Below are 25,356 nucleotides of genomic sequence, written 5' to 3' on the forward strand. Positions count from 1 at the left end.
TGCATACTTTCTTTTTTTAAGTTGAATGTTGCTTGTTATATTTAAAAATAAATAGTAATTAAATGTAAGTTTGGGCTCTGTTGTTAACTGTAAGCCTGTTTGTTGTTGGCGGCTATACTGCGTTTGAGCTCCGTCACTATATTCTTTTCATTGACTATTTTTAACTCAAAAATCAATTTTATAAATCATCGTTTCCGTTTATATAACGTGTGAATATATCCTCTATTGTATTCTACAACAAAAACAATCAGAGCGCCTCGCTATCACTAGTTTTATTTTGATCTCCCGAGTCCGCTATTAGCTTTTAGCCCGTTAGCATCAGCGGCGTGGTTGCAGCTAACTGCGCTAACATTGCTAATACTCTATTCACACACATTACCACTGCTGTACTCACTGTTACTTGCTTTAATGGCGGATGAATGTCTCCACTCTGTGCAGCTCGAGCTCGAGGCCGTGGGAAAGCATATTCGCGACCTGGAGGTGAGGCAGGCCCAGCTGAGAGAGCGGAGAACCGCGCTGGAATCATCCCGGGCTGACACTCACAAGTCCGGGGTAAGTATACAGCGATCTGCTAACAGTCCCACCATGTCTACTCCGTGTGTTTCTCTGCACAGGCCCGGTGCACCCAGGACGCGATCTTCCCAGATGTCCTTCACTGCGACGCCGAGACACCACGGACCCTGGGTGCATCCACAGCGGAGGACGCGAGCCGGGTCCCGGGCGACGACTTCTCCCCCTCCTGCCTTCGACATCTCCATCCGGAACCGCTTCGCTCCCCTCCGCGAGACAGGACGCGACGCTGTGATCATCGGAGACTCCATCGTCCGACACGTAAGTGCTACGTTAGCCGAAGGTAAAGTGCACACTCATTGTTTGCCTGGTGCTCGTGTTCTCGATGTTTCTGCGCAGATACCTGCGATCCTGAAGGTCGACGAGAGCCCCAGAGCGGTCGTGCTTCACGCCGGGGTTAACGACACCACGCTGCGGCAGACGGAGACGCTGAAGAGGGACTTCAGCAGCCTGATCGAGACGGTTCGCAGCACGACGCCCGCGGCGACGATCGTCGTGTCAGGACCACTGCCCACGTATCGACGAGGACACGAAAGGTTCAGTAGACTTTTTGCTTTAAATGAATGGCTGTTGTCATGGTGTAAAGAACAGAAACTGCTATTTGTTAATAACTGGAATCTTTTCTGGGAGCGTCCTAGGCTGTTTCGCGCTGATGGATTACACCCCGGCAGAATCGGAGCGGAGCTGCTCTCTGACAACATCTCCAGGACACTTCGCTCCATGTGACTAGTAAGACAATTCTCTAATAACTATTATGATGAGTTTTGTTCCACCCGCTTAAATGATAAAAGTACTTGTGCTGTAAAAACTATTAAGACTGTGTCTGTTCCCCGAATAGTGAGGTCAAAATATAATGTAGGATCTAGAAAAAATCTTATCGTAATTAAACCAGAAAAATGTAAAGTAAATGAACAAAAACAATTTTTAAAGTTTGGGCTCATAAATATTAGATCACTCACACCCAAAGCAGTTATTGTAAATGAAATGATCACAGAAAATAGTTTTGATGTACTCTGCTTGACTGAAACCTGGCTAAAACCAAATGATTATTTTGGTCTAAATGAGTCTACTCCACCGAACTACTGTTATAAGCATGAGCCCTGTCAGACTGGTCGTGGCGGAGGTGTCGCAACAATATATAGTGATATTCTCAATGTTACCCAGAAAACAGGATACAGGTTTAACTCTTTTGAAATACTTCTGCTAAATGTTACACTGTCAGACATGCAAAAGAAATCTAATGTATCTCTTGCTCTGGCTACTGTGTATAGACCACCAGGGCCGTATACAGAATTCCTAAAAGAATTTGCAGATTTCCTCTCAGACCTTCTAGTTACAGTTGATAAGGCGCTAATCATGGGAGATTTTAATATTCACGTTGATAATGCAAATGATACATTAGGACTTGCGTTTACTGACCTAATAAACTCCTTTGGAGTCAAGCAAAATGTCACCGGGCCCACTCATCGTTTTAATCATACACTAGATCTAATTATATCGCATGGAATCGATCTTACTGCTATAGATATTGTACCCCAAAGTGATGATATTACAGACCATTTCCTTGTATCGTGCATGCTGCGTATAACTGATATTAACTATATGTCTCAGCGTTACCATCTGGGCAGAACTATTGTTCCAGCCACCAAAGACAGATTTGCAAATAACCTGCCTGATCTATCTCAACTGCTATTTGTACCCAAAAATACACATGAACTAGACGAAATTACTGACAACATGGGCACTATTTTCTCTAATACATTAGAAGCTGTTGCCCCCATCAAATTGAAAAAGGTTAGAGAAAAACGTACTGTGCCATGGTATAACAGTAATACTCACTCTCTCAAGAAAGTAACTCGTAGTCTTGAACGCAAATGGAGAAAAACTAACTTGGAAGTTTTTAAAATTGCATGGAAAAACAGTATGTCCAGCTATAGACAGGCTCTAAAAGCTGCTAGGGCAGAGCATATCCACAAACTCATTGAAAATAACCAAAACAATCCAAGGTTTTTATTTAGCACAGTGGCTAAATTAACAAATTACCAGACGCCACCTGATTCAAATATTCCACCAACGTTAAATAGTAATGACTTTACGAATTTCTTCACTGATAAAATAGATAACATTAGAAATACAATAGCGAATGTAGATTCTACAGCGTCTAACACTTCAGTTTCATCCATCGCACCCAAAGATAAACTGCAGTGCTTTACAAATATAGGACAGGAAGAGCTAAATAAACTTATCACTGTATCTAAACCAACAACATGTTTATTAGATCCTGTACCCACTAAATTACTAAAAGAGCTGTTACCTGTAGCCGAAGAACCACTTCTCAATATCATTAACTCGTCGTTATCTTTAGGTCACGTCCCAAAACCATTCAAGCTGGCGGTTATCAAGCCTCTTATTAAGAAACCAAAACTAGATCCTAGTGTACTGGCAAATTATAGGCCTATTTCAAATCTTCCATTTATGTCTAAAATTTTAGAAAAAGTTGTGTCTGCTCAATTGAGCACCTTCCTGCATAAAAATGATCTGTATGAAGAATTTCAGTCAGGTTTTAGGCCCCACCATAGCACAGAAACTGCACTTGTTAAAATTACAAATGACCTGCTTCTTGCATCAGATCAAGGCTGCATCTCATTTCTAGTCTTACTTGATCTTAGTGCTGCGTTCGACACCATAGATCATGACATACTCATAGATCGATTACAAAACTATACAGGTATTCAAGGGCAGGCTCTAAGATGGTTTAGATCCTACCTGTCCGATCGCTACCATTTTGTTTACTTAAATGGGGAGTCATCTCATTTATCATCAGTAAAATATGGAGTGCCACAAGGATCCGTCCTAGGTCCCCTTCTATTTTCAATATACATGTTGCCCCTTGGTAATATTATTAGAAAATACGGAATTAGCTTCCACTGTTATGCTGATGATACTCAGCTATATATTTCAACGAGACCAGATGAAACTTCCCAATTATCTAAGCTAACAGAGTGTGTTAAAAATGTAAAAGATTGGATGACAAATAATTTTCTCCAATTAAATTCGAATAAGACAGAGATATTAATTATTGGACCAAAAAACACCACACAGAATCTTGTAGATTACAATCTGCAACTAGACGGATGTACTGTTACTTCCTCTACAGTCAGAAATCTGGGTGTTATATTGGACAGCAATTTGTCTTTTGAAAATCATATTTCCAATGTTACAAAAACCGCATTCTTCCATCTTAGAAACATTGCCAAGCTACGAAACATGTTATCTGTTTCTGATGCAGAAAAGCTAGTTCATGCTTTCATGACCTCTAGACTGGACTATTGTAATGGACTTCTAGGTGGTTGTCCTGCTTCGTCAATAAACAAGCTACAGGTAGTCCAAAATGCAGCAGCTAGAGTCCTTACCAGGTCAAGAAAATATGATCATATTACCCCAATTTTACAGTCTCTGCACTGGCTACCTATTAAGTTCCGTATCAGTTACAAATTATCATTACTTACCTATAAGGCCCTAAATGGTTTAGCTCCTGCGTACCTAACTAGCCTTCTACCACGCTACAACCCATCACGCACCCTAAGGTCACAAAACGCTGGACTTTTGGTAGTTCCTAGGATAGCAAAGTCCACTAAAGGAGGTAGAGCTTTTTCACATTTGGCTCCCAAACTCTGGAATAGCCTTCCTGATAATGTTCGGGGTTCAGACACACTCTCTCTGTTTAAATCTAGATTAAAAACGCATCTCTTTCGCCAAGCATTCGAATAATGTATCTCTTAAATTGTGAGTGTAGTTGCATCTGCATTTTTATTTTTTAGCTTGGGTTAAACTAATTTTACTTTGTTGGATCAGCAGCTATGCTAATGATGTCTCTATTTTGTTTCTATGTTTTGCCACGGGATTTACATCCCGTGGTAACTAGGATTTACACAAGCTCCAGTCTGGATCTAGAACACCTGAGAAGAGATGATGCTGACCCTCAGAGGACCCCAGATGATGCTAACCTTGAATCAACAAACAGAACTAACAATTATTGCTACATGTGTGACTGCATCCTATAATTACTATTAATTAATAATATTGATAGTTCATCATCTAGCTGACTACGTCTTGTATTATTATTATTATTTTTATTTTTCTAAAATCCTGTCAAACGTGCACAAACTACTAGCTACTACTAAATATTGTAGAAACATAATTTTCTGTAAAGTTGCTTTGTAACGATTTGTATTGTAAAAAGCGCTATACAAATAAACTTGAATTGAATTGAATAAGCTTATAGCAGGCCTAACGTATCAGTGCTCACTATGGTTTAACGCATAAGCAATATTAGATTTTAACCCCTAAGAAAATGTTAAAGTTTATTTAAAGTTTATTTAAAGAAAAAAAAATTTATTTTTACTTTTCCCCTGCTGTCCTGAAACTGTGCCTAACTGTGACGTCAAAACAAAGGTACATATCATGTTTGTGTACCATTACTCCTCTAATTTATATATATAAAATTATACATAAATATATATTTTATTATTTTACTCTTTTCAGATCAGATCATCACAGTTAAAAATATATATGTATTTTCATATTTTAAGGGGAAAAATTGTTTTAGGACAACCAATAAAATAATAATATACATAAAAACTTTTTAATTACAAATCAAAATATACAGCATATTCTATTTATATATTTTTATTATTATATTAAATTATACATATATATACATATATATATATATATATATATATATATATATATATATATATATATATATATATATATATATACATATATATATATATATATATATATATGTGTGTGTGTGTGTGTGTGTGTGTGTGTGTGTGTGTGTTTGTGTGTACTATTACATTTAAGAAATAATTCGTTTTAATAGTTACTGTATGTAATTATAAACTGAATAATCAATCTCTGGTACACAAAAGTGCCTGTATTTGAAGAACACCCACACACAAATCATCTTCACCTGCTTCACACTTAAGTACGATTGGTTAAGTGCTAAAATTGTTGCACACAATCCATTAACCTTGGCTGTGACTGCACCATTGAAATGTTGACTACTGGATATGGCAGCAAACCAATCAAACAGTGGACTAGACATCAGTTTTCGGTAATTCTACGTCAGGACCTCAGCGAAGGAGATTGAAGATTTGGCATGTTCTAGAAACAGAACCGCTTCAGCATGCAGCAATCAGAACTATCTCTCAGTGCATTGTTTATTATTTCATAACCACGAGCTATGCATGCCAGATGGAGGCTCAGGCGATGCCAAGAGGAACATAAGGCTGTGTGTCGGTATCACAAAACACTGCAACCAGGAAGTGGACATATGGCACGATGCAAACTCAAACAGTAAACTGTGCTAATGTTTTATTGTGTGTAGAAATCATTAGAAGCTCTGAGGTGCTGAGAGAGACATTAAAGCTCCCCGCGTGGAGCAGATTAGTATGGAAAAAGCAGTCTGCGCTTAATTACCGCTACATTTACTGTAAACCGTGACCACAGACGAGGCCTTAATCATAACTGGTGTGTCATGGTGTTCTCACTCAATCTTACTTTCTCTTACCCGTATATCAGGTTTGTTTTTCTTCTCTCATCCCAACCCTGTTACTCTGCTTTCAGCAATGACATCATTTATTTATCTAAAAACATGCCTCTCTTTCCTGAGAATAGTGCTTTAAGCTAGAAGTAATGAAGTGCCTTGTCTAGAATAAGTGAGTAAATTTATATAAATTGAACATTTTTTTTTTTGCTAAAGCCAAGGTTCGTTGTTTTCCAACATCACTGTTTTTCCTTAAGAGGCTCACAGTGCTTGAAGAAGCAAGATTACTACAAATCATATGCATCAGAGACTCGTAAATACACAGTAGAGAATAAAAAGTGATACATAATGTATAAACCTTTAAGTGTGTGCTTTACATTCCTGCTGTGAAGCACAGTTTTAACTCTTTAACATTTAAAACTTTTGGCTGTGTTACACTGAAGTATATAGACATTAAAAGTGTGTCAATTTTACAAATGTATGCTCTGACCAACATTTGACATAACTTTTACTATTTAAAACTGTTTTATTGTTATTATTATTATTATTATTATTATTATTATTATTAAAACAACTTTTTTAATTATTCTTACCCAATATTTACCCAAACCCAAAACATTTATATCCAAGATAATAATGAAATTTTATACATATGAAATATATTATGTAATCATTTAATTAATCATATATTATACATATTTTTTAATATATATATATATATATATATATATATATATATATATATATATATATATATATATATATATATATATATATATATATATATATATATATATATTTAAAAATAATTAACATTTATAAATATCATTCATTCATTCATTCATTCACTTATGTATTTATTTTTTGTTTGTATTTAAATGTATACATTATACATACATACATACATACATACATATATATATATATTTAAAAAATAATAATAAATTAAGCCCATTATATTTAACTTCAATTATTATTCCAGTCTGTCCAGTCTAGGGCTGTCAACGAATATTCTAAATTTGAATATGTAGTCGAATAGTTTTAAAAAAACGAATTTCGAAGGTGAAAATTAATATTCGAATAAAAAAAAAATTTGGAAAAAAAGGCCAGCGGTAGTAGAGGCGTGGTTGCCTGCTTTGCGAGTGGGTGCGCTAGCGCGCCTGAGGGTTCAGGGACAGGTCACAGCCTCACAGGAGTCACACTGTCTGGCACAGCATCACTGCTGAAAGTTGACACGTATTCATGGAAGATGCCAGCAAGTGCAGAGCCCAACTCGACCGCAGCAGAGAAAATGAGGTAAAATTGTTGACCCGCGAGACAAAGTTGTATGCAAGCTATTTAAGATACAGTTAGCATACCATTCGACAACTAGCAACATGAGGTCACATCTCAAAAATGTGCACCCAAATGAGCATGGCATAATGTGTGGAACTTCAGCTAAACAGTCACGTCTTGACACTTAACGTTACTTTGCATCGCCCGCCGCAAGCTTTGTCTGCAACACGACAAGAGGCCATAACGGATAAAATAATTTCGTTCATTTGTAAGGAAATGAGACCGATCAGTATCGCGGACGGGGCACACTTCGGGGAGTTCTGTCAAGCAATGCATCCGAGGTTTGATTATTTATCGTTTCATGTCAAGGAAAAGTTCCATGTTTACCACAGCACAGCTCGCTCGGAGCATTCAATGTCAGTTCTATATGCTGTAAAACTTCAATTAATATTAATAATATTTGTTTCAATCACTGAATGAAGCCTGCTATATTTGGGACAACAGTCGCGACCTTAAATTGCTTGCACAAAAATTTGTTTGTTCATTTAAACCATTATGCGCAGAGAACTTGAGGGTGAGAGAGCGTGAGGTCTGCAGTCTTGGCCATTAGTTGATTTCCTTGTTTTTGTGTAGGTAATATGTTGTCATATATGTTTAAACTTAAATAGACTATCTATACAAGTAGTTATGTCTCTTTGTATTATTTTTGCCTGTTATTGACGTAATGCGCGTCATTGACGACATGCGCAACCAGATGTTCGAATAGTTCGAATATTCGTGTATTTTTTAGAGGGAATATTCGAACGTCAATTTTGAGCAATTTTGACAGCCCTAGTCCAGTCTTATATTTACACCTTTTTTCAGAGATCCCACAAATAATTCTGCAATTACAAAATACACTCTCCATCTTTGTTACTAAATATTTCTAAAACGTTTTCATTGTGTAACCATGACCTTTAACTCCAATATAAGCAAGTGTGCCAACATTTCAGTCTGAAGTGTATTGATAGCGTCGCAGAAGGCTAAATTAGTGTCCTTGGTCTTCAAATAGAAGGACTGGCTGAATAAATACAGCACGAGAGGATGAAGGAATGTCTGTAGGGTATCAAAGAAAACAAAATTAAAGCCATAATGGCATTAAATATGACTGAGAGCCACTTGAAGACTCATATTTCTTACCCTCTAGACATTAACAGATGTGATTGCACTAAAAGCCTATATAAGAAGCACTGACGGAGCCAAACGAATTAAGTCACAAAGTGTGAAAGAGCACGACTGAAGATGGTGTTACATGCAGGTGAACTGAAATGTGCTCAAGGCTAAATTGGTTTGACAATGGCGTCCTCTAAGGCCTGATTAAGCACTGAGAGTTAAAACAAAGCGTCTCTGAATGAGGCGAATTTCAATCACATAAACACATACATTCACAAAACACACACACACACACATATAAATAAAACTGACTAACCAGTAGGTGTCTGCCAAAGTAATCCAGGCACGGATCCAACATTCACAAGTCTCAGAGCAGGATAGAGCAGACCAGAGGAAAGGTGTAACAGTGAAACCAGAAAAACAACAGAAGAGGCAAAAATCAAGACATAACTCTGCAGCTGCACTAAATAAAGTGTGCAAGGAAAGAAAGGAATTAATGAATAGGAGGTTTGAAGCGCTCTATTTTGTAATCTTTTGTAATGTAATCTTTGTATTCATGTTAGTTTGATGTAGTATTAAAAATATAAAAATTTTAAATTAAATTTAAACACTAAATTATTAAATGTCATGTGGTGCAACCATCATATAAAACCATAACATTTAACTTATCTTAAATCCATGTGAGTGTGCGAATCTTATTCATTATTTTTCAAAAAGTGTAATTTTAATAAATAAAAATGTCATTATGTTTTTGGATAGTTACACCACATGACATGTTACAATAAAATTATGTGCTTGTGTTTTTTTTTTATAATTTTCTTTTATTTTTTTATGAGGAACAGTTATTAATTTCCCCCGAGAAATAACACTAAAGGAATATGCCAAACTACTCAACTGGATTTTCTTCTCAAGAGTTTCACTCTTTTAATGAAAATTTCATTATAATATTGACAGCTGTCTCACCCTAAAATTTACTTAATGCTCTCAAAATGAACAAAATTACTTTTAATTCAGAAATTAAAAACATGCTTATTATAGAATGTATTAGTGTTGTCACGGTACCAAAATTTCAGTATTCGGTACCGATACCAGTGAAAATCCACGGTTCTCGGTACCAATTTCGGTACCAAAGAAAAACAAAAGTATGCTAATAAAAAAAAAAAAACTTTTTATCACTAAAAATAAAACCAATGCCATTCTTTATACTTATTTACAATTGTGTTTAAAGTTCTTCTACAAGTAATATAATTATGAAAAACAGTAAACAAGTTTCACCCAAATTTAATTTGTCTTTTAATTTATGAAATTTAAACTCATTTTATTTTTTGGTAAATAAAGGGGATTTGCTATTAAAATTAAAACATGGAAGAAACATTGTGTGATTAATTTTTAATTAACAGTAGTAGCAGTATCACATACATTTTACAAAATAATAGTAATATTTCTAGCACAATGCCTTTATGTAAAAATGAATTTGTAATGAATGCATATTTGTCATTTATTAATCTGAACTTAAGACTGGTGGTGATGCTTAAGATATTTTTGTTCATTGAGGGTTTCTGTAAAAAAAAAAAATAGTAATAGATCATAATAATTATGATTAAAAGATAATAATACTACTAATTCTATTACCATACTAACAATATACAATGCACTATGGATTGATGAGCTGCTGGTTCATGAATATTAATCACGTTGTCTGCGTTCGGTCGAACTGATTTGCTGAAATCAAAACAGGGACGGTAATAGATGAGCGCCAGCCAATGAAATGGCCATTTGCGCATTAGCTTTTTTGGAAAGGTCAAGCGTAACAAAACCTCCGTTTCCTTCTGACAGAAGTCACACTCTTCATGCCACATTAACAAGCACTCCAGACGCCCTTGAGCTTTGACTGGCACGTGTTCACAGACCGCCATCAGATTTTACCTGTCAGATCTACTGTGTGTATATCTCCATAAAGGACACAAACCAAACTCTACACTGCGGTGACATCCAGGAACAAATCCACTGACCCCTATCCTGATATATTTATGAGCTTAAATCTCTTGACAGGTAAGTGTTCATCCAAGAAGTGGAGCCTCAACTATCTGACAGATCAATTCCCATGAAACTGGCAACAGAAGTTATCTGCCGTTTTTGAAGATCATGCCAGTATTTTGGAAACGGATTCTGCCATGAGTGAAGTCTCTCAGCAGAGCGTTCAATCCTTCTACAGCCACTTTCCTTTGATTCGGACAAAATCTGCTTTTTTTTTTTCAGATGCTTTAGATTAGACAAGCCTGAATGGATCTTGACATTGCGTGTTTTGACATTTTTATAAGTCATAACTACATACATTATAGGTTGTAGGAGTTAAAATACAGAGTTTTTAGTTTTAGATATTTTAGTACTTAAAATTAAATTGCCAAGGGAAGTTGGGAATGTACTGTACGTGTATACACACACACTGCATCACAGTTGACAAGTAAATCAAACAAGACATTTTGAAGTAGGAAGACTGAAATATATACTCATATCAGCATCAGTAATGGTGTAAAAACCCATATACTAGCAACAATTTACTTTATTCACATGCACATACTGTAATACCATGATATTTACATGGTACCCAAAAGTATTTCAAAGAATTCAGTTGTAACTGGCAGCAGGAAGACAGCAGCTGATCTCAATCATAATTAGCATTAGAGTTGTGTGACAGTGTGTGATTACAGAGCTCATCAACTGTGTGCTTGACCTTATGATGCAGGCAAACGCTCTCAAACGCCTCACGCTCATACACACTTCTCTGGTAGTCTCACACTTTCAAAAACATCCTTAAGGGACGTTCACACGACACTTTTTATTCTACTGACTTCCATTCATATGCATACAAATGAGCAAGATTCTTATCCTGTATGTAATATTGTGTTTTTTAAAAAGACACCAGAGAGTGTGATGTCATATTATGAACATTACACTGTCTGCAGAAAATCTGCATTCTCAAAGTCTAGAGTGACCGTGGCTTTACACATTTCCTGGACCATAATGCACCAACACACAAACACACACACACACACAAATTCAACTTTCACATAATACCTGGCCTTACAAAATATTTGTACAGTATGTATGCTATCGTACGTGTAATACAGACGACCCTGATGTTGTGGCCAAGGGTGAGGTCCAGTTCTGGACTAATATCAGACTACTAACACCAAAAGTAAGTTCTGAATCACATCAAATCTAATTTCCAATGGAAAAAAAAAAAAACCTAATGATGCTGAAAATACAGCTGCACATCACAGAAACACTTTACAATATATTACAATAGAAAACAGTTCTAAATTGTAATAATATTTCAGATTTTACTGTATTTTTGATCAAATAAATGCAGCCTTGGTGAGCAGAACTGACTATTTAAGAGTAGTATATATACAAAAAAAGGGACATTTAAACTGGATCAGACACAATGACAAATGAAAGGTCTGTAATGCTTTACAGAGTCAGCCGTGTGTTAGTTCAGGTGTCATGTTAATAAAGAGCGTGTGTGTCAAACAAACAGGTCTTACACCATAATAAAGATGACAGGAAATCCAATACTCGTGTGTAACTGAAGATTTCCAGCAGAGAAAACAACTCATTCACACCTGCCAGTCAACTTTACACACACACACGCAGTCACACACACCAAGATGATCTGTTAAATGTCATAAATGCACCATTTTTGCAGAGTTCTGTCATTGCTTTAAGCAAAAACTAAACCTGGGCGATCATAAGGTATAAATGCTTTTGTTATTGAGTTTTCAGGTCGTGTGTGTAGCCGCAGCCTGGCGTGTGACATGTTTCACGACGGTTTGGAGCCATTAATCTCACGTATGGCTTTCCCATTATATCTTGACTTATGTGACAACCCGATGAATTCGATTTTGTAAATTGAGGACAGAAGATGGAGAGGAAACCGGTTCCTGCTTCACAGACAACGTGTGTGTGTTGATGGAAAGAGAGGATGTGTGTCACTCTGTGGGAGTGTACAGACACAAATACACTGGGGCAAGAAATAGCATGCTTTTATTCACTGAAGGATGCATTAAATTGATCAGAAGAGTTTAAATACATTTATAATGTCGCTAAATATTTCTATTTGAAATAAATGCTATTCTTTTGAACTTTCTATAAAATTGAAGAATCCTGATAAAAATGCATCTTCCACAAATATTTTCAACATTGATAATATTCAGAAATGTTTCTTGAGCAGCAAATCAGCCTATCAGAATGATTTCTGAAGATCATGTGACACTGAAGACTGATCATTTCTGTGATCATTACAGTTGATTATATTATTCACGTAGAAAACAGTTATTTTAAATTGTAATAATATTTCGCAATTGTAATTTTTATCAAATAAATGCAGCCTTGGTGAGCATAAAACATTTTTTAATTGTTTTTAAATAATTTAGGAACACATTTTTCTTTACAATAAAGAATATGATATACTGTTATATCACAAAAAAAAATTATTTTAAATTCAGATACTGTAATACTTGACAATTGCTGTATTTGTCATAATTGTGCATCTCTGTTCATGTATAATCTCAGCACTGAGGAGTGTTTGAGGAAATGAATTATGACAAGTCCTTCTGACACAGGGAGGATCACATTCATGCTATCTGACGCCAGCGATAGAGCAAGAACAACAAAACCTGTTCTGTCAAAGCAATAACTCTCTCTTCAGCACTGAATGGGGAGCACAACAGAAGAAGGGAGTTTTGTTTCTCTCTGACAAAAGACAAGGAAGGATATCTCTGAAAGCGATTCATTATGAAATGTTGTAACGCTGTCGTCTGATAAATCCATCAGCTACTATGTTTACACACCGCAGCAGGAAACAAAACGCACACTAGTGTAATCATTACATTATCATCTTCTTTGTACTGTTCATGTAACAGTGATTCATTGAGTTCGCTCACTGCTGTGGGATCGAGATGTGCAGAGGCTTGTAAACACCTCCCTGATGCAAAAGAAATCATACTGTTCCTGAGTTTACCTTCTGTGTTGATGTGAAGCAATAAAAAGATTGTATAGTACTGTGTCCAACCCGTGCAGCCTGATTCAGAAGCAAATGATTCATATGAACGGTTCTTTTCAGTGAATCAAACACAAACAGTGCAACCAGTGTGGCCTGATTCACAAACAACTAAATGAATAATTATTATTATTTTTAAAGAATTAAAAAAAAATACAGTGCAGCCAGTGTTGCCTGATTCACAGACACTTGACTCTTATAAACGGCAGCCTAATGATTCACTCATTTGTCTCCTAAGATCTGTTCTTTTAAGTGAATCAAAAACATACAGTGCAACCAGTTCAGCTTGATTCACAAACAAACGTGAATCTTATAAACCGTTCTTTTAAGTGAATCGGACACATACTGTACAGTGAAGCCAGTGTTGCTTGATTCACAAACAAATGACTCTAAAGAACAGTTCTGTTTAATGAATCAAAAACACACAGTAGAGCACAACCTGTGCAGCTCGATTCACAAAACAAATGACTCTTATGAGCCAGTTCTTTTCATAAACAGTTAATCAAGGTGAGTTACTGCTTTAAATTAGTCTGAAATGTTGCTTTGCATAATACAGCATTAGCAGAGAATGCATTTCATATTTAGGAAAATAGACATTATATCTGATACAATGCATGTTTGCAGTGATATATACATCATACCCAAATGAAAGGTTCATCATCAGTTAACGCTCTGCCGCTGCGAGGGAATAATACCTGCAGAAACAGCATGGTGGGATCTTGCTTTGTAAACACGTCTCAATTTAACAAGCATGCTGGAATGAAAAAATCTGGCTGTTGTGTTGTTGGTTCTGGCCCTGTTTTAGTTCATTTTCCATTCATACAGTAATAGTATACACCAAGTTGAGATGTGAACAGCACATCAGCTGGGCTCTGGCATTCAGAGATGTTTTCAGGTCAGGAGATGGTCAGTGCAATGCAAACAAAACCCTGAATAACATATTATTGACACAGTGATGATGAAGCATTCCCCTTCAGACCAGTGACTGTCTGAACACGCTAGCAAATCACATCCATAGACTTGTTTTCAAATAAATCAGATAAAAGTGGGTGTTTCTCTCACTACAGACCATTTTTATGGCCATTTTAAGAGGTTATTTTTATTTTTTTGCAGATTGACTTGGGAATTTCTTTATGGTTTATTTTTTACTACTTTCAATATTAAAATATGGAAATCTACCATAAACATATTACCTTTTTTTAACTATGATCATCTAGTCTAAACATAATGAAATTTTGATATTTACTGCTTGAAAATTATATCAATCTTTCTTTTTTCCACAAAAAAACTGCTAATTCCAGTGTGCCGTGTAAAATAAAATATATTAATAATAATAAATCATGGTAAGCATAATTTGTGTGAATAATATAAAAAATATGCTAGTTACGTTACGTTAAATTTCCTATAATATCTGATTTGGTATTTAGGATACATAACATGCAGGTTATGTGTTAAAGAAAAATTAAAAAAATTACTTTGTGTGTCATTTCCAAACAAGCTGTAATTAATGCAAATTATGCAAAAGGTGTGGAAGTATTTAATTCTGTGTTACGAATGCTACCAATAAAACCAATCTAATTTTGTATTTAGGATATATAATATGCAAGCTACATATATAAAAGAAACTGTGCGTAATATAATTTTATCAGTTGTCATTTCCCCCCCAAACAACTGTAATTAATGCAAATTATGCACAAAATGTTAAATTGTGTTTAAATACATGAAACGCTAAATAAATGAATAAATACATTTCCATCACAGCAGAAATTGCTAATGCACAAATGAAATAAACTGATGAGTTAAAGGAGCATCCTCAGCCTCGATTCTGTAGAATCAGGTCAAGAAGTAAAAACAAGGTAAATCCTTGCTTGTGTGCACACAAAACACAGATATGAGCAGAACACTGGGATAATAAGAGCCTTTGACCAACAGCTACACAAAGTCCTTAGTTTGACACAATAACAATGATTTCATTTGATGAGCGTTCAGAGGAAAGCTACCAGCATGTGTGGAGAGAAAGAGCGAACCGTGACACAGATGAGAAGTCAATGTGAAGCAGCTGGCGGTGGTTTTCAGCGGAATATAAACTGAATTCATCGGTTTCATTCCTCCAGGGATCCAGATATTATACACTTGTCCCAAACCACCATCCAGCTGAGCAGGACTAATTAATACACTACATATTTATTTAATGCCATGTCAGCATCAAAGGCTATTTTCATGGCAAAAACAGCGTGGGTAATTAGTCCTTTACGCCAGCTACTGTCGCTCATGGACAGACCGGCGCTGTTGTTGTTCACAGCAAGTAAAATGAAGATGAAATAAAAAACAAATCTAAATTTTAAATGAAAAACCAAAAATTACAAATACAATAATTAATTAATTTAAATAAGTTAAGGTTGAAATAGTACAATTATTAAATCTTAAAATAAAGGAAATAAAAGCAAAATATTAATAAATGCAATAATAGTTATAATACGTGCAGTACCAGTGATTTTTAATCAAATAAATAAATTATAATTACTAAATATAATTGTTTAATTAATACTTTAATTTAATTAAAAAACACAATAATACATTTAATAATGATAAATTTTACTTATTGAGCAATTAATATATTAATTATTCATTTAAAACACATTTACGACACTATTTAAGTTATATATGACTATTTAATTTGAACTAAAACCATTTTCATTAATAATAATCATAATAATAATACATAATAACAATTTAATACATGGATTTAATAATGATAATTATTTAATTTATTTAAAAACATAGGTATTCAGTTCTACTATTTACGTATTGTATTATATTATTTAAATTATTAGATAAACTCAAATTTAAAAATTATTAAATTAAAATGTATACAATTAATAAAAAAAAAACGTGGGCACAGTACAGTAGAGCTGCAACTAACGATTATTTTTTCGGTCGACTAATCTAACGATAATTTTTTCGATTAGTCGACTACTCTCACGGTTATTTTTATTAAAATAAATTATTAATCTAGAGTTCTCTTTTTGATTAGCTAATAAATCCTTTGGATAACACTACAAAAAAATATAAGTATAACTTCGAATATAATATTTCAACCTTTATTCATTTTTTTCCCAAAAAATACTTAAATGTGGTTGAAGTTTTTACAGTATACAAAAATAAAGAAGCAAAGAAAATTATTTTACTATGGTAAATATGAGTTAACGATAGCATTTATAATTAAACCACAGTAGCCACAAATTTACAGTTGTCTGAGACGTCATGAAATGTTCTTTAGCATCACAAACCATAAAATGTAGTCAATGTTCTTCTATGGTTTATTTTCATAATAGGTAAACACAGGTCACAAGTTACCACGGTCACATTTCCTTGATTCAGCAGCTGCACGATGTGCCGCCGATAGTACTGTCTTGAATCCAGAGATCTGGAGCTGATTCAGTGTACAGCTCGGTGGTTTGTGACTGTTGTCTCGTGGCGCGCCCTCTTTTAACGCTTGTTCGAAACCCGCGCCAACACTTACTAACTTTTTTTTTTTTGTTTATTTTACTTACTTCAGCCGCTACGGGTGATCATACCAATAACTTGTAATCCTTACAAGAGTATCAGAATCATGTAGGGCTGCTCCGATCACGATCAGCCGATCGTTAATGCGCATCTCGCCAGTAAAGCCGGTTCTCTAATCAGCGGTAAATTCCCTCAGGTGCGTGATTTCACATAGAGCAGCTGTTACTACACAGAGCCATTGTTAACTGAGAAGCTGTGCAAATCCACTTCATTTTCAGCGTTTATTTGCGCAACAGCTGCTCTATGTGAAATCACGCACCTGAGGGAATTTACTGCTGATTGGAGAACCAGCTTTACTGACGAGATGGCATTAACGATCGGCCGATCGTGATCGGAGCAGCCCTAGAATCATGCAATGAGCAAGTCTGCGTTTATTAGACACTTAATAATATCACATCAGTTTGTGCTTTAAGAATTCACGAATCTGCTGCGGTCGTTCAATCACTTCTGCAGCGGAGACCTGAACCAGGAAGTTGGTCCCCAGATCACACGGTAACCAGTTAAACCGTAACACCGGAGAGAATCAGTATGTTTTCATATTGTTTTTGGGATAGAATGCAACTTTCTCCATTCCCAGGAGCAGAAGCCGCCATTACGCGAGATGTAAACTGTGACGCGTCAACGCATTTCACGCAATCGATGACGTCAACGCGTCGTTGCAGCACTAAAATACAGTACATGGTTGAGTATTGACAGAAACATTAACTCTCTGTTCATAATATAGTCATAACTTCTAGAGAGCATGAGTAACTTTCATTGGTTGGAAATGAAGACAGGAAGTGGAATTCTGGGACACTTACTCTTGAGAAGTTGAGCTCTTTTTTAAAATAACATCATAAGTTTGAGCAGATGAGCGGTAAATTCTCCTGAAGCCTTCAGATGCACAGGAGCCCAAAATCATCAATAACATCTGCAACACAGCTGAAATCTGCTTCGACTTCTTTTAATATTAACATTAAGCATAACTATGATGGAAGACTTTCCTAGGAGCAAGACAGAAATCAGGGAAACCTCCAGTGTATGCAGAATAAATAGACAAAAGTGCTGCCATAACTCACACTGTCACCATCATAAATACTGCGCGCACACACACACACACACACCAGTTCATGATTAACAGAGGTGTTTTAACGCTTATTTACATTTCCCACAATCCATTAGCAGCTTGCCTCCGCAGGACTCCAAATATGCAAATGAGCGCAGATGAAAGCTTAAAGGGACAGTACACCCAAAAGCCGGCAGTAAATCTGGTCATTAATTACTCATCCACAAGTCGTTCCAAATCCTTAAGACTTTAGCTCATCGATCCTCAAACCAATGAGGTTTCCACTGACCATATGTGATGTGCTCCACGATCAAGGTTCATATGTGAATAAAAGCCTGAATGAATCCTGTTCACATATGACGTGCTCGAATCTCTTCAGAAGTCTAGGATTAAACCGCTTGATTCAGACAGATTACTTACTTCTACAAAGACTTGCAATGGAGGAACAGCACCTTTCAGGTTTCATAGAAATATAAATAATAACATTAATATAATAACATCTACAGTGAACATCAAAATGGGGGGAAAAAATAAATAAATAAATACACATTTAATTTTTTACACACTAAATGTGTAAAAATAAAAGAAAAAAGAACACTCCAAATTCAAATAAACACATAAAAAAAATTATACATAAAAATGGAAAATGTTTAGAAAAAATGTAAAATTGTAAAAATATTTTTAACTGTAATAATATTTATACAATATTCCTGTTTTTGAGACTTAAAACAAGTTTAACTGAACCCAAACGTTTGAATAGTAGTGTATAGGAGATGTGTCTTTTAAAATACATACTTACATACATACATACATACATACATACATATATATATATACACATATATACACATATATATATATATATATACATACATATATATATATATATATACATATATAGTATTTTTAAATGTCATAAAGTGTAATATGTACAATTAAGAGGGTTGCAGTGTTTTTATAATCTTAAAAGCTAAATAAAATAAAAAAATTAATCAAATTAACAAAAATTAAATTAAAACAATTACATTAATTTTAATTTAAAAAATTTACTTAAATTTAATTTAAAAAAATTACAATTCAATTTAATTAAAAAATGTAAAATTTAATTTAATAATTTTTTTAAATGTAATTACAAAATTACAATTAAATTTAATGAAATTATTTTTTTTATTTTTTTTTATGTAGCTTTTAAGCTTAAGCTTTTTTAAGCTTAAAATTAATAATTCATATTAAATTAAATTTAATTTAATTTAATTAGTATACCTAAGGAGTGGAGAAGCAGGATTTATTTTAGTAGACAAACACATAACATAGTGATTCATTTGCGTTACAAAGATAAATATCCTTCATGACAAAGGTTAGTGATCTCAGAGAGGTCAACCGTAATTAACCTCTAATCCTCCACAGGTGTGCTGCCCTTTCAATCAACCCACCTTTCACCAGAGGAAGCAGTTATTCAAGAAAACTGGAAGAAGGTGAGCAGTTAAACAGCGTTTCCTACAAGAAAAAAAGAGAGAGATAGAGAGAAAGAGAAACAGCTCTGAGCGCAGGTTAAGCTGTTGACAATACGAAGTGAAATCACACCCACAAGGGCTCGTCCGACAAGCTGCAACAGAACTGGTGAAATATTTCCCTTCTGCTGCGACACGTCCAGGTCGTCCCTGCTGCAGGCGCAGAGCTGTCATTTCAACACACTTCATGTTGCAGCTCCTCACAAACACAGCAACAGCCCAAGACCACAAAGAAAAACACATTTCCATTCATCAATTCCACGTTTCTGAACGTTTAGCAAATAAAAGTAGCAGTGGGGTTTTTGTTATAGAGGAGATTTTGGCAAAACTACCTGGACTTGTTGATTATTTGCTCAGATGGCTCCTGAAACCTTATTTACAATAGCGCAGCTGTTGTTTAAAACGTAATATTGTGAATTCTTTCTTGCCTTGCAAAATCTAGACCGCACAGATGTGTTTACAAGCTTGTAAAATATAGCGTGCGAGTCTGTAACCTCCTAAACACAATCAAATCATGTCAAATACAGCTGAAATGGTCAGCCGATGGATGCTGCGATAAGTCCATGTAATGTTTTAGTGTCTCAAGCGGTTTGTTGATGAGAGGTCTTCTGTTACAGATTGAGCTTACTTTTTTTTTCTTAACATAAAACAAATCAAACATGTCCAATAGACTGAGACTGAAGACTTCGAGGCTTGATTGGCTGGTAAGCAAACCTGGCAAAAATCCTAGAATAACCTAGTAATCATTCACTAAAAGCATGCACGCACTTTTACACGATGCACCACTGACATTTTCTTAATTTAACAGATTTTTTTGTTTATCAATACGCATTAAAATAAATTATATTTCACAATACAGTCAAACAGAAAAAACAGCTCTTTTATATGGATATATATCTATATATACATATATATATATATATATATATATATATATATAAAGTGGTCTAACTATATCTTTGCTCAAATAGATGTAGCCATGGTGAGCAGAATGGACTTTAAAAAACATTTTAAAAAAGGCAGTGTATAGCACATAAGAACAGCATTATGTAAATAAATAAAATAATAAATAAATAAATAAAAACAAAGAAAATGTAAAAAAAAAAAAAAAAGTGAGAATGAGTAACAAGTACAAGTAACAGGTTTACAGTTACCCAAAAAATAAAATAAAATAAAAGCTAATTTGGTAATAAATAGTGTTTTGTAGTTACTGATGAGCTCGTTTATAATATTTAAAATAAATTAGTATTTGTTTGACTACGTGTTTGATTTGTTAACAAAAAAATGAATGTAATGTATTAGCAATCATGAAGGCTACTTTTATTGGTTGTCTTTCAAAAATGTAAAATAAATATACAGTACTTCTACTGTATTTTGAACAAATATATGCAGTCTTGGTGAGTAGTAGATATTTCTTCTTCGTAAAAAAAATATAAAAAATAATTGTTAATATTATTGTATTATAATATAAATCTGACTGAAGCAACAGGTTTGCAGAGTTATCATTAAAAAAATATAATAATTCAATTACATAATTAAATAATTCATTAATTAAACAACAACTAGCTAGTTTGGGACCAAATGGTAGTTTGTAGTTACTGATGAACTTCTAGGTCATTCATATTTATATTAATAATAGCATTCGATTGATTACATACCTTTGGTAGTGTTGAATATTTAATTAAATAAATGTAAAATAATAGAAACATCTCCAACTCACAACAGTTTGCAAAAGACATTTTTATCATATTTAAAAAAGAAAAACCCATAACCTCTGTGTTGACAGCGTACTACTGGCACTTCCCATGAACAGGGTATAACTTTCTTTAACTGTGTCAATGAAAGAAACCAGATTAAATATTATTGTGCAGGAGTCTTTTATTATTTTGGTTAGTGAATAAACATAGTTTATAAATTAGGGATCACTAAAATATTCAGATTATTATTATTATTATTATTATTAATATTATTATTATTCAGAAAATTTGAATTAAACTAATCAAAAGTGAGATTAAAGACATTCATAATGTAACGAAAGATTTTCATTTCAAATAAATGCTTTGAACTTTGAACTTTGAACTTTTTGTACATCAAAGAATCCTGAAAATTATATAAAAATATATAAATTAATATATTAAAATTAGAATATTTTTAAATGTAATATGTTTTTAGTAAACTATTTTTTTTATTTATTTTTTATAAATGCGTAAAAAACGTATTACTATTATTATTATTATTATTATTATTATTATTATTAACTTATTTTACATGTCAGTAAGAGCAATAAGTACAAGTTACAGGTTTTAGATTTTAAAAAATCTTATATATTATTTTATATTACAATTATATACATTTAAATGCTATCTAAACTTGTAGTTATTGCTGAACTTCCAGCTTAGTATTAATATTATAATATATATATATATATATATATATATCAGCCATCGAGAAATTGATATCTGTCAACCACTATTGAATAGTTAATTCAATAACTGTAAAATATTTCTTCAACAGTAAAGAAAAAAAAAGTGGTTAAAGAACTGCTTTAAAAAGAGGAATGTGATCCCAGATTGTACCCTGTTTATGGAAAGTGTTTCAGGTTTTTTAGCAGTAACCCTGTCCCTCACATTACAGCACATAAGGAACAGGAAACCACAGAACGCTACTGAGAGGAGAGCAGGATCTTACTCATGTACATGGGAAAGGAAAACTCCACCGATTGGGAAAAAGGAATCAGTCTTTATGATGAATTGCACAGGGATTATAACCCAAATGGTGTGGAGGCCTTGGAAAGTCCCAACGCAGCTCTGCATTGTGGGATCCGTTGAAGCCTTTCCCCAAAAGCTTTCTAAGTTACTCAGTATGTCATGTTTACATTCCACAGGATAACAGAGGAAAAGACGAAGGCTGTCACACAAACACATGATGGCATCTGTTAATGAGTCACCAGGGTTACCACAGGCAGCAGGTGGGCGGGGCACAGAGGAGGCGGGGTTATTGAAACAAGGCCTCAGATTGGCCGTGCTGCTGTGACGGTACGCTCCTGGCCATCTCATAATCCATTATTTACACATCTACACTTTCTCTGTTTATGGATCCAATGTAGAAGAAACAGAGGAAAAGAAAAAGTAAAAACACATGGGAAAGAGACGGACAGTATCATCTACGACAGTCAGTAGCCTTAAAATGCCAAACAAATGGCATTTCATGATCAGATTCTTTTTAGTGAATTTAAAAACTACAACGTCCGATTTCAGAATTAAAGGAATAGTTCACCAAGAAATTTTAATTTGCTGAAAATGTATTCACCCTCAGGTCATCCCAGATGAGGATGAGTTTGTTTCTTCATCAGATTTGGAGAAATGTAGCACCGCATCAGTGTCTCAGCAATGAATCCTCTGCAGTGAATGGGTGCCGTCAGAATGAGAGTCCAAACAGCTCCAAACATCACAATGATCCACAAGAAATCCACACTGAGCAAATTTTCATTTTTGGGTGAACAATTCCTTTATTTATTTTTATAAACTGATTCTTTTTAATAAATCATATGAAGTTTAAGCAATGACATATGATTTTATTCAACATATAGTACTGCATTAATGCCATCTCTGTGCTGCGTTAAAACATCTGCATTAACACGTTTTGCAAGAATTACATTAAATGTATTTCTAATGATACATCTATGTACATTTACAAATATTTCTTCCTCAAGAGAATCAATAATGGAACCAATATTCTTATATTCCATAAGTTCCCCATGCCTAGTAATCATTAATGGACAAAAATCACCACCAATCTAAATCATTCTGCTCCAATATAACAGTTCACAATAAAGACCAGCTTGTAATGTTTTCTGACAACTTTGTAATTGAAACCGCAACGCTTTGTGCATCTGAAGAGAATCATTAACCTACCCAAGCTAATCTACGCCTACAAAGCAATCGAAATTCCTTCAGGAGACCAGCAGCTGTCTGATGATTGGCTCCTGTTCCCGCCAAAATATGCCGCGGCTCCAGTTTGGCAGACTTTGCTTAAACTACTTCACAGGGATGCCCATTGATCGCCTGTCACTAAACCAAGGCCACTTCGGCTTTTCAGCTCGACTCATTAAAGTAAGTTGTGTTTGCCGTGGAGCTCTAACAAAGGCACGCTCAGTAAAACACACACACAGACACTCAGAGAATCAATACCAGCCAGCTCACATCAAACCAAGGCCTTTCTGTGTGATAAATGGGTCACAAAAGAAACGGTGACTCAAGGTTATAATTCTGATATCCTAAAGGAAACTGCTGCTGTTTTACTTTCATTTAAATGCTCTTTTATAAAGTGGAACGAACTAAATTCCGGTCTTAACTGTGGTGGCCAGGATTATATCCATCTGTGTTAGATCTTTTTTTTTTTAATCCATCTTTATCTCTGCTTATGTGCTGTTCCCATACGCAGTGCCTAACATCAAGGGTTGAGTTGATTATCTGGTTACTAAAATCTTGGGGATACTGGGATTAGTTGATGCTTTTTTACTTTCCTTGACAAAAGACAGGGACATATGTGCAGTAAAATATTTGTTAATTTTTGTCTGATAATACTTTTAAACTGCACTTCAAATTAGAATCAAGGAAGCACTGCACAAAAAAGGCAAAAAACAACACCACAAAACAAGAATAAAGACACAATTAAACAAAACAAAAACAAACAAAACCAAAATAATAAAAAATAAATAAAACAAAACAAATACACACACACAAAAAAAATAAAAAATAAACAAACAAAAATAAAACAAAACAAAAATAATGGAAAAAAAACATAACAAAAATTAATAAATAAACAAAGTGAAACACTACAAACAAAAAACATACAAAAGAAAACAATCCAAAAAAATAAGCACAACCCCCCCGCAAATAATTTAGTAATTTTGAAAAAATATTTATGGCCATTATGGCAATTAAATGTCATCATCATATTCCTTGCATATGGAAAATGCATGCATACTGCAAAATTATTATAAGTATGGTAGCAAACTGAACTCATATTGCGCATACAGTAAGAGGTGAATTGGCTTGTTTATGTTATGAAGGATATTCATAAAATCAGCATGATTAAATCTGACAGCTGAAAAAGCCCTTGAATCTTCACAACAGCGTTTAACTAACACTTATAGCGTGACTAAGTGTTTAGAGCAGCTGCAGCTGTGTGCTGATCAGTGTTCAGCATGAAGAAAAACAACAAGCTCATCAGAGTTTCAGACACGTTCCTCTATTCTCCACGAAGAGTTCGGCACAAAAACACTGACAGATCTCAACTCATTTAAGTGAAGAAGACTTGGTTTAACAGATTTACATGTGTAGGGCAACAGAACCGTCATGGCATTTCTTGATGTACCCCACTACCTGGATCATGTCAATATATTCTGTGTAGTGAAATGATCACGTAGCCATTTTAAAATGCCTTCTGGTCATGTTTTGAAGGCACATACTCTGTAGTCTGATTGATACTGTCTGAACTTGTGGCTTCCCAGTACGTTCCCCTGCCCTGGGGATATCGAGAGATTGCCTAGTAAACTCTACTTCTGCTCATATTTGCCCCAGCGAATCATAATTTCACACTGCGCACAGGTTAT

At 34.6% G+C, this 25,356-nt stretch overlaps 1 protein-coding gene across 2 annotated transcripts in view; it reads right to left on the reverse strand.

The window, feature by feature from the left end:
* The window catches only part of LOC132124488 (partitioning defective 3 homolog), a 474,703-nt gene that overhangs the window by 433,742 nt on the left and 15,605 nt on the right, over positions 1-25,356 (reverse strand). The window lies entirely within an intron of this gene.

The sequence above is a fragment of the Carassius carassius genome, chromosome 42 (assembly GCF_963082965.1).
Source record: "Carassius carassius chromosome 42, fCarCar2.1, whole genome shotgun sequence".
Classification (NCBI taxonomy): domain Eukaryota; kingdom Metazoa; phylum Chordata; class Actinopteri; order Cypriniformes; family Cyprinidae; genus Carassius; species Carassius carassius.